This window comes from Primulina eburnea, chromosome 17 (genome assembly GCF_022965805.1).
Source record: "Primulina eburnea isolate SZY01 chromosome 17, ASM2296580v1, whole genome shotgun sequence".
Taxonomy (NCBI): Eukaryota; Viridiplantae; Streptophyta; class Magnoliopsida; order Lamiales; family Gesneriaceae; genus Primulina; species Primulina eburnea.
Window position 1 is genome coordinate 18,943,645 of NC_133117.1, and position 13,232 is coordinate 18,956,876.

The window sequence follows — 13,232 nt, forward strand, 5'->3', positions numbered from 1 at the left end:
ATAGTCTATGAAACCACATCTCTAACACATGCAGTTCTAGTCAAATCATGTCTAGACTCGACTCAACTATAATTCTAGGGATCCCGGGGTGAATAAGACGATCTGTCACCTACCCTCCAATCGGGGTGACTGTACGTCTTATTCCTAGACTTCGGTTTGATCTGTATCGAATAATCTACAATAGGACGGTGTCTGCTCCTATGTAACGATACACCGAACGTCTAGAAGTCTGACTGTTTCTGTCAAACTTTCCTATCTCAAATGCCATGAATAACAATCTGTAAACAAAGCATAATCATATCATAAAATAAACAACAATAATTCTAGTATGTGATTTTATTGGGAAACTCAAATGGGATCTATTTGAGTTGTATCTTCCCGAATATCACATGAATTATACCTTTGTCGTCCCTGTCTGACGATGACGATGACCTGTATTCAAATCTGTCCATCTAGAATCTGAAATGATAATATCGAATACGCTGTATCAGTACATAACTCAATATACAATCTGTTCTGATCAATACTCAATTCAGTATATAATCTGATCAATGTCTGAACAAGATACAATTCAATTCACGTCATCGCTATCACAATACAATCTGAATCATATCGAAATCTGATTAATCTAAATCAACTGATGTTTCGACGGCCTAATAATACAATCTGAATAACCCCGTCAATCTGAATATCACAAATATAATACTGGACTTCATAATCATTGTTAATATAATTCATACTCTGAATGCTAACACAATTCTGATATAGAATCTCAGTCAATATCTTTCCAAAAATCATAACAATTACAGAAACGGTCTGTTTTTTAATCTGACTTCAATTCTATAATGTCTATGGTAGCAGAAACATCATATATGATTCATATTCAATTCTGACAATATCATAAATTCAAATCCTGTCTAAACGTAACAAAACTTACGTCCAGTTGTAGCCTGCGTTGATAGGAACACAGTACTGAAGTCGGATTCAAAATCAGATGGACGGATTTCTCGCAAATTAATTTCTAAGGTCACGAGCTGAAATTCTTCCCCCAAGTCTCGATTTCTTCTGAATTCTGAAGGTTATTCGCTTGCTTATATATATATCCATCTCGTGCATGCAAGGCAAGTGGCATCGTGTATATTCTGCACGTTTCACGCATATGCGCCAACAATGTCGCGCATATGCGTCGGTAGCTCACACCAGCATTTTGCTAACTCGCGCATATGCGCCATTTAAGTCGCGCATATGCACCCAACACGCGCATATGCGCCATTTAAGTCGCGCATATGCGCCGATCCTTCTGGACGGGTCGCGCATATGCACGCCTTATCTCGCGCATGTGCGCCGATGCTTCTGTAATTTTCGGGCATGTGCGCCGATACATGTCGCGCATGTGCGCGGGAACTCTCCTTATAATTCATATCAAATCTTCTCTCGGTTCTCCCAGTCTGATCCGTTCTGTCTATAATCATATCAATTATCATCTATGATTATAATAATCATTTCCAAATCTTTTCAGATTAACCGGATAATTTCTCGGGCCTTACAAAACCTCTCAGATTATATGCCGTTCAAATTGAACCAGAGCTGATTTTGAGAATTAAAGAAGCTCAGAAAGTTGATCAGAATATTCAGAAATCGATTATGATGGTCAGATCAGGGCATCAATCCGAGTATCAGGTTCGTGATGGTATATTATATGTGAATAATCGTCTAGTTGTGCCAGATGTTTCAGGATTGAAACGACAGATATTATCATAAGCGCACAGTAGTCGATTCAGTATTCATCCTGGTGGCAGAAAGATGTATAATGATTTGAAAAGACAGTTTTGGTGGAAACAGATGAAAGCATATATTGAAGATTTTGTATCCAAATGTATAAATTGCAAACATGTGAAAGCTGAAAGAAAGAAACCAGGAGGTATGTTACAGAGCTTATCCATTCCAGAGTAGAAATAGAATCAGATTTCTATGGATTCTGTGACGAAGCAACCACGTTCCTCCCGAGGTTGTGATGCGATTTGGGTTGTGATTGACATATTGACCAAATCAGCATTTTTTATTCCATACAAGATGACGTACAGACATAACCAGATTGCAGAGATTTATGTCAGAGAAGTGGTCAGATTGCACGAAGTGCCGAAGTCAATTGTATCAGACCGTGATCCTCGGTTTACTTCGCATTTTTGGCACAATTTGCAGCAAGCTCTTGGTACAAAATTGCACTTGAGTACCGCATATCATCCACAGACAGACGGACAATCAGAGCGGACTATCCAGACACTGGAGGATATGCCTAGAGCTATAGTGCTAGATTTTAGCACTAGTTGGCAAGATTCTTTGCCACTTTTTGAGTTTTCGTACAACAACAGCTATCAGACGAGTATAGAGATAGCTCCGTTTGAAGCGTTGTATGGAAAGAAGTGCAGATCCCCTCTTTATTGGGATGATATTTCTGAGGTACCTGAGATTGAGCCTGATATGATTCAAGAGATGACAGAGAAAGTGAAGCTAATTCAGAAGAGAATGAAGACAACTCAAGACGACATGCCAAATATGCCAATGTTTCTCGTCGACCTCTAGTATTTGAGGCAGAAGACAGAGTATTTCTGAAGATTTCTCATTTCAGAGGTGTTGTCAGATTTGGCAAGAAAGGGAAGTTGTCTCCACGTTATATTGGGTCATATGAGATTCTCGAGAAGATAGGAGATCGTCCCTATCAACTCGCTCTACCTCCTTCTTTATCGAGAATACATGATGTCTTTCATGTATCTTTATTGCAGAAATATCTTCCTCATACTTCACATATTATTCAGTCAGATGAGGCCGAACTTGATGAGACACTGAGTTATTTCGAGAAGCCGATTTAGATTCTTGATCGTAAAGAAAAACAACTCTGAATGAATACTATTCCGCTTGTGAAAATTCAGTGGAGTCATCATGGCATCAAAGAAGCTACTTAGGAGACTGAATCAGACATGAGACATAAATTCTCAGAGTTATTTCATTGATGTGAGTTTCCTGTTTAGCTTCTGTTATACATTTCTTATTGTATCTGATTTGATTGCCTATGATTTCGGTGACGAAATCAGATCTTAAGGGGGTGAAATGTAATGCCCGAGATTTTATCACTGTAATCAGACATTAATTAATTGACAGAATTGAGATTTCAGGAGCGAAAGTAAGATGTGAGGAGAAAAGCCGGATGCCGGTGCATCACAAGACCAAAGTTTTTACAGAATGTCTGGCGCCCGAGCGGTAGAACAAGACCGCCCGAGCGCTAGTGCACCACAAGTTTAGTATTTGGACAGAACATCTGGCGCCCGAGAGGTATAAAATGACCGCCCGAGCGCCAGTGTACAACAAGTATAGTCTCGGACAAGATGTTCCGCCCAAGCGGTAATTTTTAACCGCCCGAGCGCCGCCTGATAGACATGAAGAATAAGACATGTGTCCTTGTCATGCAAGTTGATATATATAAACCTTCATTTCCCTTCATTTCATCAGCAAGAATTGAGAGAATTCTGGGGAAATCTTCAAAGCTTCATCCAAGCTTAGGAATTTGTTCTGGAAAGAGTTAACCGGCCGATTTCCAATCCAAATACATTTATGTAATCCTCTCGTCAAGAGCTACAAAAGGATGTACGTTTTAGTATGTTTTACCATGATTCAAAATTTATGTATCGAGAGAATTATGATTTGAACTAGATTATGTGTTCTCGCGATATTTGTAATCGTAGAATTGAACCGGATTGAGTAACGGACATTGTATGACCTTGTTATCATTTTTAGATTATATTGATTGAGAATATCCAGATTTTGTATTGGAATTGACATTATTGATTGATTATGAATTGTTGAGATTATTCATGTGTTGTTTGTATCGCCGGTATCTCGAGATTTTACAGTTATGCCGTCGACAGTTACCTAGATTGAATATTGATCAGATTCAGTATTTCATTGAGTTGTTTGTGATATTGGGTTTCTTGAATATTATTCCAGATTGGATTGAAAGCTTCAGAACCGATAGAAGAACGAGCAGAACTACGAAAAGAAAGATATAAATCAATGTTAACCGGGAGATACGACTTGAGTTAGATTCAACTTGAGTTTTCCTAAACCACATACTTGTTTGTTATTGTTTTAATACCTTTGTATTACTTGAATGTATATGCTTATTCTATTGACTTATAGAATAGTAGAGAAAAGAAGATAGATACCGAGAACGAGTCATTGGCAGAGGTGCCAAGTCTTGGGCGGAGGTGCCTAGACATTGGATGTTTGGTTATATCGATGTTTCTTAGGAGTAGATTGACTTCTATTGCAGAGATTCGATATAATATGCAAACGTCCGAGAACCGGGATCCCTAGACTAGACTATATCAGAGTCGAGTCAGAGATATGAGTTTGATTTACAGCTTTATATCGTTTCATGTTTTCAGACTTTATACATGTTATTTATAACTGTTATATGCTTTTGTATATGTTTATATGAAATGCTTGTAAAATTGGTTTATACTGGGAATTATATTCTCATCGGAGTTATCCGGCTATTGTTGTGTTTGTATGTGTGCATGACAACAGGTGGGACAGGATCAGGGTCAAGAAGAGGATGAGAGATCAAAATTAGCGTGGAGATCTGGACCCATAAGTAGAATAGGTTTCAGCACTGGATGTATAGTTGTTGAACCTTAGTTTGATATGAATGTATGTTGTACAAGACTTGTACTTTACTCTTGATATTTATATAAAATGGATTATCATATGTTCCGCACTTATGTATTTAAAAATAAAAATAAAAATTTAGACCCAGTTTATTTAATTGATCCATTTATTCCCAAAGATGATTAAGAAATTAATTAGCTTCTGGGTCCCTACAATTCTTGATGGTAAGGGTCGATATAAGGGAGGAAGTCGAGGGTGTGCTCAGTTTTGTGTTGATGGCCGAGAGGTTATGTTTTTGTGTGTCTACTTATGATTCGAGCCAAGGGTGAATCCAACGGTTTGAGGGCGACTCCAAGCCTTGGAATTGTCTTTGATGGGTCTGAGACGCTATCTGGAAGAGCTTGAACACCGCTAGTCTTGACTTTAGGGCCGCACGAGGGAGACGAACCAAAGGAAGGTCACAGTTGAGTGTTTTGGGTGACTAGCGAGAGGATTTGATTTCCAGCATGCATGGGGCTGAGTCCTTGGGTTGGTTCAGTCGTAGGGTACTAGGGTGGCCTAGGAGAGGTTGGTTAGGAGTTGGTCCGTTCGGTCTGAATTAGGGCCGAAATTATGGAGGGTAGTGCACCTAGGGTTTTCAAATGGGACTTGACTGAAAATTCCAACAGCTTATGGCCTCGTTTTTGTGGGTTTCAATAGGCTGGAAAATGTGGTTTATAGGCGGATAGGATGTATTTTAGGCATGGTTTGAGTTTGGGAAAAATTTGATTAAATTTCGGGTCGAGTCGGGTTAAAACCGGGACCTCGGTCCAAGTTTTAAAACGAATCGGTTAAATTTTGAAACGGGCTCGAGTTTACATCTAAGAAACACTTTTAGCATGTTTTGGGATGTTTTAAGGAGTTTGGTAAGCTTCGGGTAAAAATTTAGAGGTCTAGGGGTAAAATGGTCATTTTGGATTTTTAAGGGCAAAATGGTCATTTTGCACTCGAGGTGAGTTTTTAGTCCTGACAGCGCCATGAGCAAAAATGTATCATTTTTTTTAAATTTTTATGCATCATGTATATAATTTTTATGTAATTATGAAAAATAGGGTGCATGCTTAGTTTCAAGAAAAATTTACGTTTATGCATGTTTTTATTAAGTGGTGAACATGATGACACGTTTTGAAATATGGGATTTGGTTGTGAATAACACGATTATATGAGATATTATGAGCTGAGGCCAAGGCTCAGGGTACGGGTAATGCTGTCGCTGATGTCCCCGCAGCCAGGTACCGCGGTTTTTAGATGGATCTATCGAATAGAGTTGATACGAAAGTCACAACTAATGAACTGAATTCAATTGAAAAAATTTATACGTATATGATGATATGTTGAGACATGTTTTTACACGTTATGATTTTAAACGACACATTTATGTTCATGCTTTTAAGTTCATGAAATGTATGTTGGTTACAGTATTTTCACTGATGTGTGCTATGTATATATACTTGCTATTAGCAGTGCAGGTGTGTTTAGTCTTTAGACTTACTAGGCATGTTTGATATAGTTGAGCATTTATATGAGAATTCTGGAGGTACCGAACACTGAGTAGGTAGGGCTGGATGTCCGAGCACGACCCGAGGATCACACTTTTCCGCACATCACATTTTTATGAGTTTTGAGCATACATGATCAGTTTTACACGTTTTTCTTTATGATACGCTATTGACTTTCAGGATTTTACTAGTTTTGTTTTATTCATGCATGTTTGAGGGCCGAGTTGACAATTTTTACATTACAGTAATTTTCTTTGTCGATAGTTTATGATTAAATTTTAAATGGCATATTTCTCAGTAGGGATACATACATGCAAAATATTTAAATGTTTATTTTCGAAAATGTGAGCTTTTTTAAAAAAAAACTTTTGCATTTTAAATTAGTATATGTTTCAGTACTACTCAGTAAAGGCTCTTGGTTTGAGCAGGATTGATCTAGTTAACACAGTTACCACTCACATCATTTTCATGTGCATGTATTTTGTATACTCATACTTTACGTACTAGACGTTAGTCACTCACATCTTTTGTATTATATTGGACACCCTGTTGACATGGCAGCCTTAGGTTGGACAAGGCAAGAGGCTCGAGGCAAGGTTAGAGTCGTAGCCGTGACTTATTATGGAGGTTATCCGTTTCTGTTTCTATTGTTTTATGTTGAGTTTTTAGATATTGTTCGATCTGGTTGTATAATAGTGATTCTCGTTTTGTGATCAGTTGTATTCTGTCAGATGGTTTATCGATTCTACCGTTTGTTTAAGTTTCCACAATTATTCTCTGATTTTATCATTTTAAATTAATTAATGCTTAAGTTCGATCTAGTAGGTGATCTGGGTCGGGTCACTATATGACATGAACGTGACATATTCATATTTTAAAATTTTTTCACATAAATGATATTTAGTATTAAAAAATAAAGATCTCAAAATAATTTTTTTTTTGAAACTCTTAAAGATGATTATCAAAATAGAAAAAAAGTTTTAAAATAGTTTGTCTATAATATTTTTTAATGTTACAATGAGATGAATCAATTAAAACATTCAAAAGTGTTGATAAAGATGAAAAATATTTTATTAATTATTATAGATATAGATAAATAAAAATATTGACTAAATTAGGTTTTTATAATATTGGTTTATTAGATAAAAAATTTTGTTATTTTATAAAGGTATTTTGGTTCATCACAAATTATACTATCGCCTCAAATTTTATAAAGGTATTTTGGTTCATCTTATATTATATAATTTTAATAAAAACAAACTAATAGCTGGGCCACACGCACTTCATGCGTAACATAACATAATATATTATGATAGTAATATATTTATATTTTAATGTATTTTAATAACATTTTTGAAATTGTGAGCTTTTTAAAAAAATATCTGCATTTTAAATTAGTAGATGTTTCAGTACTTCTTAGTCAAGGCGCTTAGTTTGAGCAGGATTGATCTAGTTTACACAATTATCACTCACATCATTTTCATGTGCATGTAAGTTAGTATACTCATACTTTATGTACTGGACGTTAGTCACTCAGGTCTTTTGTATTAGGCAAAAATTTGTGTGAGACGGTCTCACGGGTCGTATTTATGAGACGTATATCTTCTTTGGATCATCAATGAAAAAAGTATTATTTTTTATGCTAAGAGTATTACTTTTTATTATGAATATGGGTAGGGTTGATCCGTCTCACAGATTAGGAAGGGGGAAATTGTTGGAAACTAAATTCCGGCGTTTGACAAAATATGAACCAACTGAAAATACGAACCAACTGATCGAGTAAACTGAACTCAGCAACTGCATCTAGTAAACTAATCTACGCAACTGAAACGCAATTCAGTTATTCTCCTCACCACCAAATCTGGAACACTGCAACCGACAGATAATACATTCAGCCGTATGCTTTTAAGCTAAGCATCCTTCAACTAAACATGTCTCGGGAAAGAACATTCAACCGACAAAGAGACATAGAAGACTGCAACTGAATATGAAACGCCGCACTTCAATCAATACAGCTTAGAACAACGCATTTCGGCTGAAGCAATTAAGACGCCGCATTACAATAAATGAATCAAACAATGACCAAGGAATAATGAAGTGGCAATCAATGGATACAAAGATTCAAATATATCTCAAGTTACCTTTGGAAGGGAAGCTTATAAATATGAAAGAAGAACAGCTGAATAAAAAAAGAGATCACTCTATTCAAAGCTTGCTGTTACTCTGCCAAAATCTTAGCTCACTCTTACTTGGTTTATTCGTAGCAGTCAAGGCTACAATTTGAGCTCACTAGAACTTTTTAATAATCGTTAAATTCGATAGTGCTAAAATCAGTTACGCACTGAGAACAGTTTGTAATACTAAGAGCTTCAGCTTTTGGCAGTGATAAGTCCAAACTGGAGTGGGTCAGTACAAATCTTGTATTCAATCAAAGTCTTTTAGTGGAAATCCTATCCTTGAGATAGAAGGGGTGACGTAGGAGTAATTGAAATCTCCGAACATCCAGAAACAATTCTTGTGTATTTTATTTCAGTTTTGTATTCTATCTTTCAATCAGTTACTTTCCGCAACTGCTTTAGTTTAACTGATTGTCATTGACCAGCAAGATTCCGAGAATCATTTTGTCACAAAACTGAACTCAAAAAACTCGAAAAGATCAGTTTTAATTGTGAGTGTTTATTCAACCCCTCTCCCCCCTTCTAAACACTCTTGATACGTTAGTCAATCCTATCAAGTGGTATCAAAGCGGTTGAATCTTGTTTTTGAATACTTTTGATCTATAAACTTCCTAGCATGACTTCATTCAACAAAATTCCTATGTTCTCCAGAGAAGAATTTGATGATTGTAAAATCAGAATGCAGGTTCATTTAGCTGCACAAGATGATGACATGTGGTATGTCATAACTGATGGACCCATGAAGATTCTAAAAACAAATACAGCAGTTGCCATAACAGAAGGGGCACCACAAAGAATAGAAAAGCCAGAGATGAATGGACAACTGAAGATAAAAGAAAAACAAATCTTGATAATGTCGCTAAAGACATTCTGTACAAAACGCTGAACAAAGTAACCTTCAGCAAGATAAAGATGTGTAAGTCAACCAAAGAAATTTGGGAAAGCTGATCCAGCTGTGTGAAGGAAATGATCAAACCAAAGAAAATAAACTTTCTGTTGCTGTTCAAAAGTTTGATAACATCAAAATTAAAGCAGGAGAATCAATGCACGTGTATGATGAAAGAGTAAGCAGTATCATCAATGAGTTAAATGCACTTGGAAAAGTGTATACTAACAAAGAGATTGCACTGAAGGTAATTAGAGGTCTTCCCAAGGAATGAGATGTCAAGACCATGGCAATTAGGGAGTCCAAAGATCTGAACCAAATTGAACTTCATGATCTATTTGCTGATTTAAAGGCTTATGAATTTGAGCTGCAGACCAGAGAAGGAGAACCATCTACCCCTGCAGCCACAACTGCTCTAGCTGCTGTAAGAACAGAACCAATCATTTCAGTCGAGAAATCTGCTGATCAGTTGAGCAGTGATGCTATGTCATTTTGTTTATCAAAAAATTTGGAAGGTTCATGAGAAATAATCAAGGAAACTTCCAGAAGCCATACCAAAGGAACAGCTCCAAAGATGAATCAATGCCTGCTACAACTGTGGCAAATCAGGTCACTTTATTGCTGATTGTCCTAAACCCAAGAAGGACAGTCAAGGCTCAACTGATAGAAGAAAGAAATCATATGAGCACAAAAGAAGACCCAAGGAAGATAAGAAGTCCTTCAGAAAGAAACATGAGGTACTCTTAGCTGAAGAAAACAAATCTAAATGGGCAGAAACTGACAGTGAGGAGTCAGAACCAGAAAGCTCATGCAGCTCTAGTGATGATGAGGAAGTCAAGTGCTTGATGGCTAATGAAGCAGAAGAAGAATCATCTAGCCAACAAGTATTTGATTTTAGCTCAACTGATTTCACACGAGAAGAACTCATTCTAACACTACATGACATGGTAAATGAGTATCAAAAGCTTGCATCATCATTTGAAAAAATCAAAGCAAAGCAAACTGATCCCACAGACAATAAGACAAAAACTGATGAATCAGTTGATGGCTTGAGTCTAAAAAGGAAAATTGCTGAGTTAAAAGCCGAGAGAAACAAAAATCAGTCATTAATCCAGAAGTTGATTCTTGAAAACTCAAAACAGACTGAGCTCATTCAGTTTTGGAACAAGTCATCTACTGCACTGAATGAGATACAGAATTCACAAAAATCAGTTTCTGATAAAACTGGTTTATGGTTCAACACTCAAGGAGAAATGTATCCAAATGATACTCAACCAAAGCTAAAAATAGACAAAGGAAAATACATTCACTTTGTCAAAACAACAATGGCACAAGAACAAATTGAGCCCAGTAAACTGATTGAGCAACCTAATGAGAATATGAACAAGGCTAGAAGATATGGGATTGGTTATAGTAAAAAATTCTTAACTGATTCACAAAGTCAGTCATCAAAGAGGTTTCACAAGAACTATTCGAATAGATATTTCAATTGCTATAACTGCAAGCCAGTTCAGAAGAGATATAGACTGAAAAATCAGTTGAATAAAGCTAAAACACATATTGTATCATTTGTACACAACACACCAAGCACACAAAAGCCAAGAAAAATCATTTGGCATACATCTACTGGAAAGTCTGTTAGACTAATCCAAGTGTGGGTTCCTAAGGGACTAATTAGCTCAGGACCCAAATAGATATGGGTACCAAGTTATATTATGTGTGTGATTGCAGGTAACAGGAACAAACAAGAACTCAATATGGTATTTGGACAGTGGATGTTCGCGACATATGACAGGAGATGCAAGGACGTCATCTCAACTGATCAAATACAGTTGTCCAAACATCAGTTTCGGGGACAATTCCAAAGGTAGAACTGTGGGTAAGGGTCAGCTTATCCATGGTAACTTTACTTTTTAAGATGTTCTATTAGTAGAAAACCTGAAGTATAACTTGATTAGCATCAGTCAGTTATGCGACAGTGGATTCTCAGTACAATTTGACAAAAACTCATGTTCAGTCAAAACTTCAACTGATGAAATCATACTAACTGGAAAACGTTGTGGAAACACATATAAAGTCAGTTGGAATGATCAAACTTATGCACCAGTTGTTTTATTGCTTCCAAATGTGTTCTAATTTTCGATCTGCTTCGTCCGACAATGGATATTCTGGCATCTCACCAAACATAAATTATGTAAAATACAAATAACATTAATGATTAAAAGCATAAAAGCTAGCAGTATGTACAACTGTTCATCTTTTTTTCAACATGCCAAACTTCGTTCTATCACATTTCGTGTCGAAGATTAAAAAATTATTTAAAAATTTTAGAGTGCTTCATCTCCACTCATTGAGATGATAACGAGTCGCTCAGAAAAATAACAAGAAAACTTGGACCATTTGTATATCCAACATCAACCAAATAATATTCACTTAAACAAAATTGCAAACATATTCAATTAAACTCTGCAAAATTACCAAAAAATTTACATCAGCTCAAACATTTTTAACATACCCTTATTAACTTTTAAGCCATTATGATTACTTAATGCATCACACAATAATCGTGTATCTGAAGTGGATCTCTCCCACTCAAGTAACACATAAAGAAACTTCAAATTAGTATCACATCCTCTCATGGCATTAGTACATAAATTACCTTTTCTACACTTATAACGACTTCGACTTTGAGTTGAAACTGTGAATTCAACAAATGTTTCATCTCGTAATTTACTGCTAATTAGTAAAACTGGTTGTGGCATAAGAGACTAAATCATTTAAACTTCAAATCCATTGCCTATCTGAGAAACATGAACTTGTAACTGGTTTGCCCAAAATAGACTTTTCAAAAGAAAAACTTTGCTCAGCATGTCAGTATGGTAAACAAGTACGATCCTCTTTTAAAAACAAGGGCTGTAAATCTTCATCCCGATGCCTATACCAGTAATGAGTTTAGGAGGAATGAAATACACCTTGGTAGTCGTAGATGATTTTTCAAGATTTATTTGGGTTATTTTTCTCAAATCTAAAGACCATACTGCTTCGCAACTAATAAAGCTCTTCAAAAGACTTTTAAATGAAAAATCAGTTGGAATTGATCGAATCAAATCTGATCGAGGAACTGAATTCATCAATCAAACTCTTTCAAATTTCCTAGAAAATGCTGGAATTAAGCATGAGCTCTCAGCAGCCATAACTCCTCAGCAAAATGGTGTAGCTGAGAGAAGAAATCGGACTCTTAAAGAAGCTGCTAGAACAATGCTTGCTGATTCTGGTATTTCTCAAAGATTTTTGGCAGAGGGAGTAAACACTGCGTGTTACACTCAGAACAGATCAATGATTAATAAGAATCATATGAAAACACCATATGAGATCTGGCATGGAAGAAAAAGTATAATTACTTATTTCAAAATATTCGGCTGCAGATGTTTAATTCTTGATAATAGTAAAAATTATTTAAAAGCGTTTGATGATAAATCTGTAGAAGGAATATTTCTTGGATACTCATCAGTTAGTATAGCTTATAGAGTCTTCAACAAGAAAAACCTAAATGTTGAAAAATCTGCTCATGTTGATTTCGATGAAACTGAACTAACTGATAAGCCAACTGAACAAGTTGAGCTATTTGATCGATTTACAGATATCAGTTTGGAAGATAATGACAAAAATTAAAGTCATGGCAATCAAAGCATACTTCAAACACCTGAACCAAAAGTACTAGACCAATCAGATGTACAGGAAGTCGCTGCTTGTGGGGACCCGGACGCTAATCATTTTCTTAATCATCTTTGGGATTTAATTATCAATTACGGTAAACAGGGTCTAAAAATTTTCTTTTTAAAATGCCAGTGCGGAAGGTAATGGAATCATGCTATTATACAAATCAGTATAATAATACAAATCTTGTACAACATTTATCTAGTTCAACTAAGGTTCAACTACTATAATCAAGTAATGAAACCTATC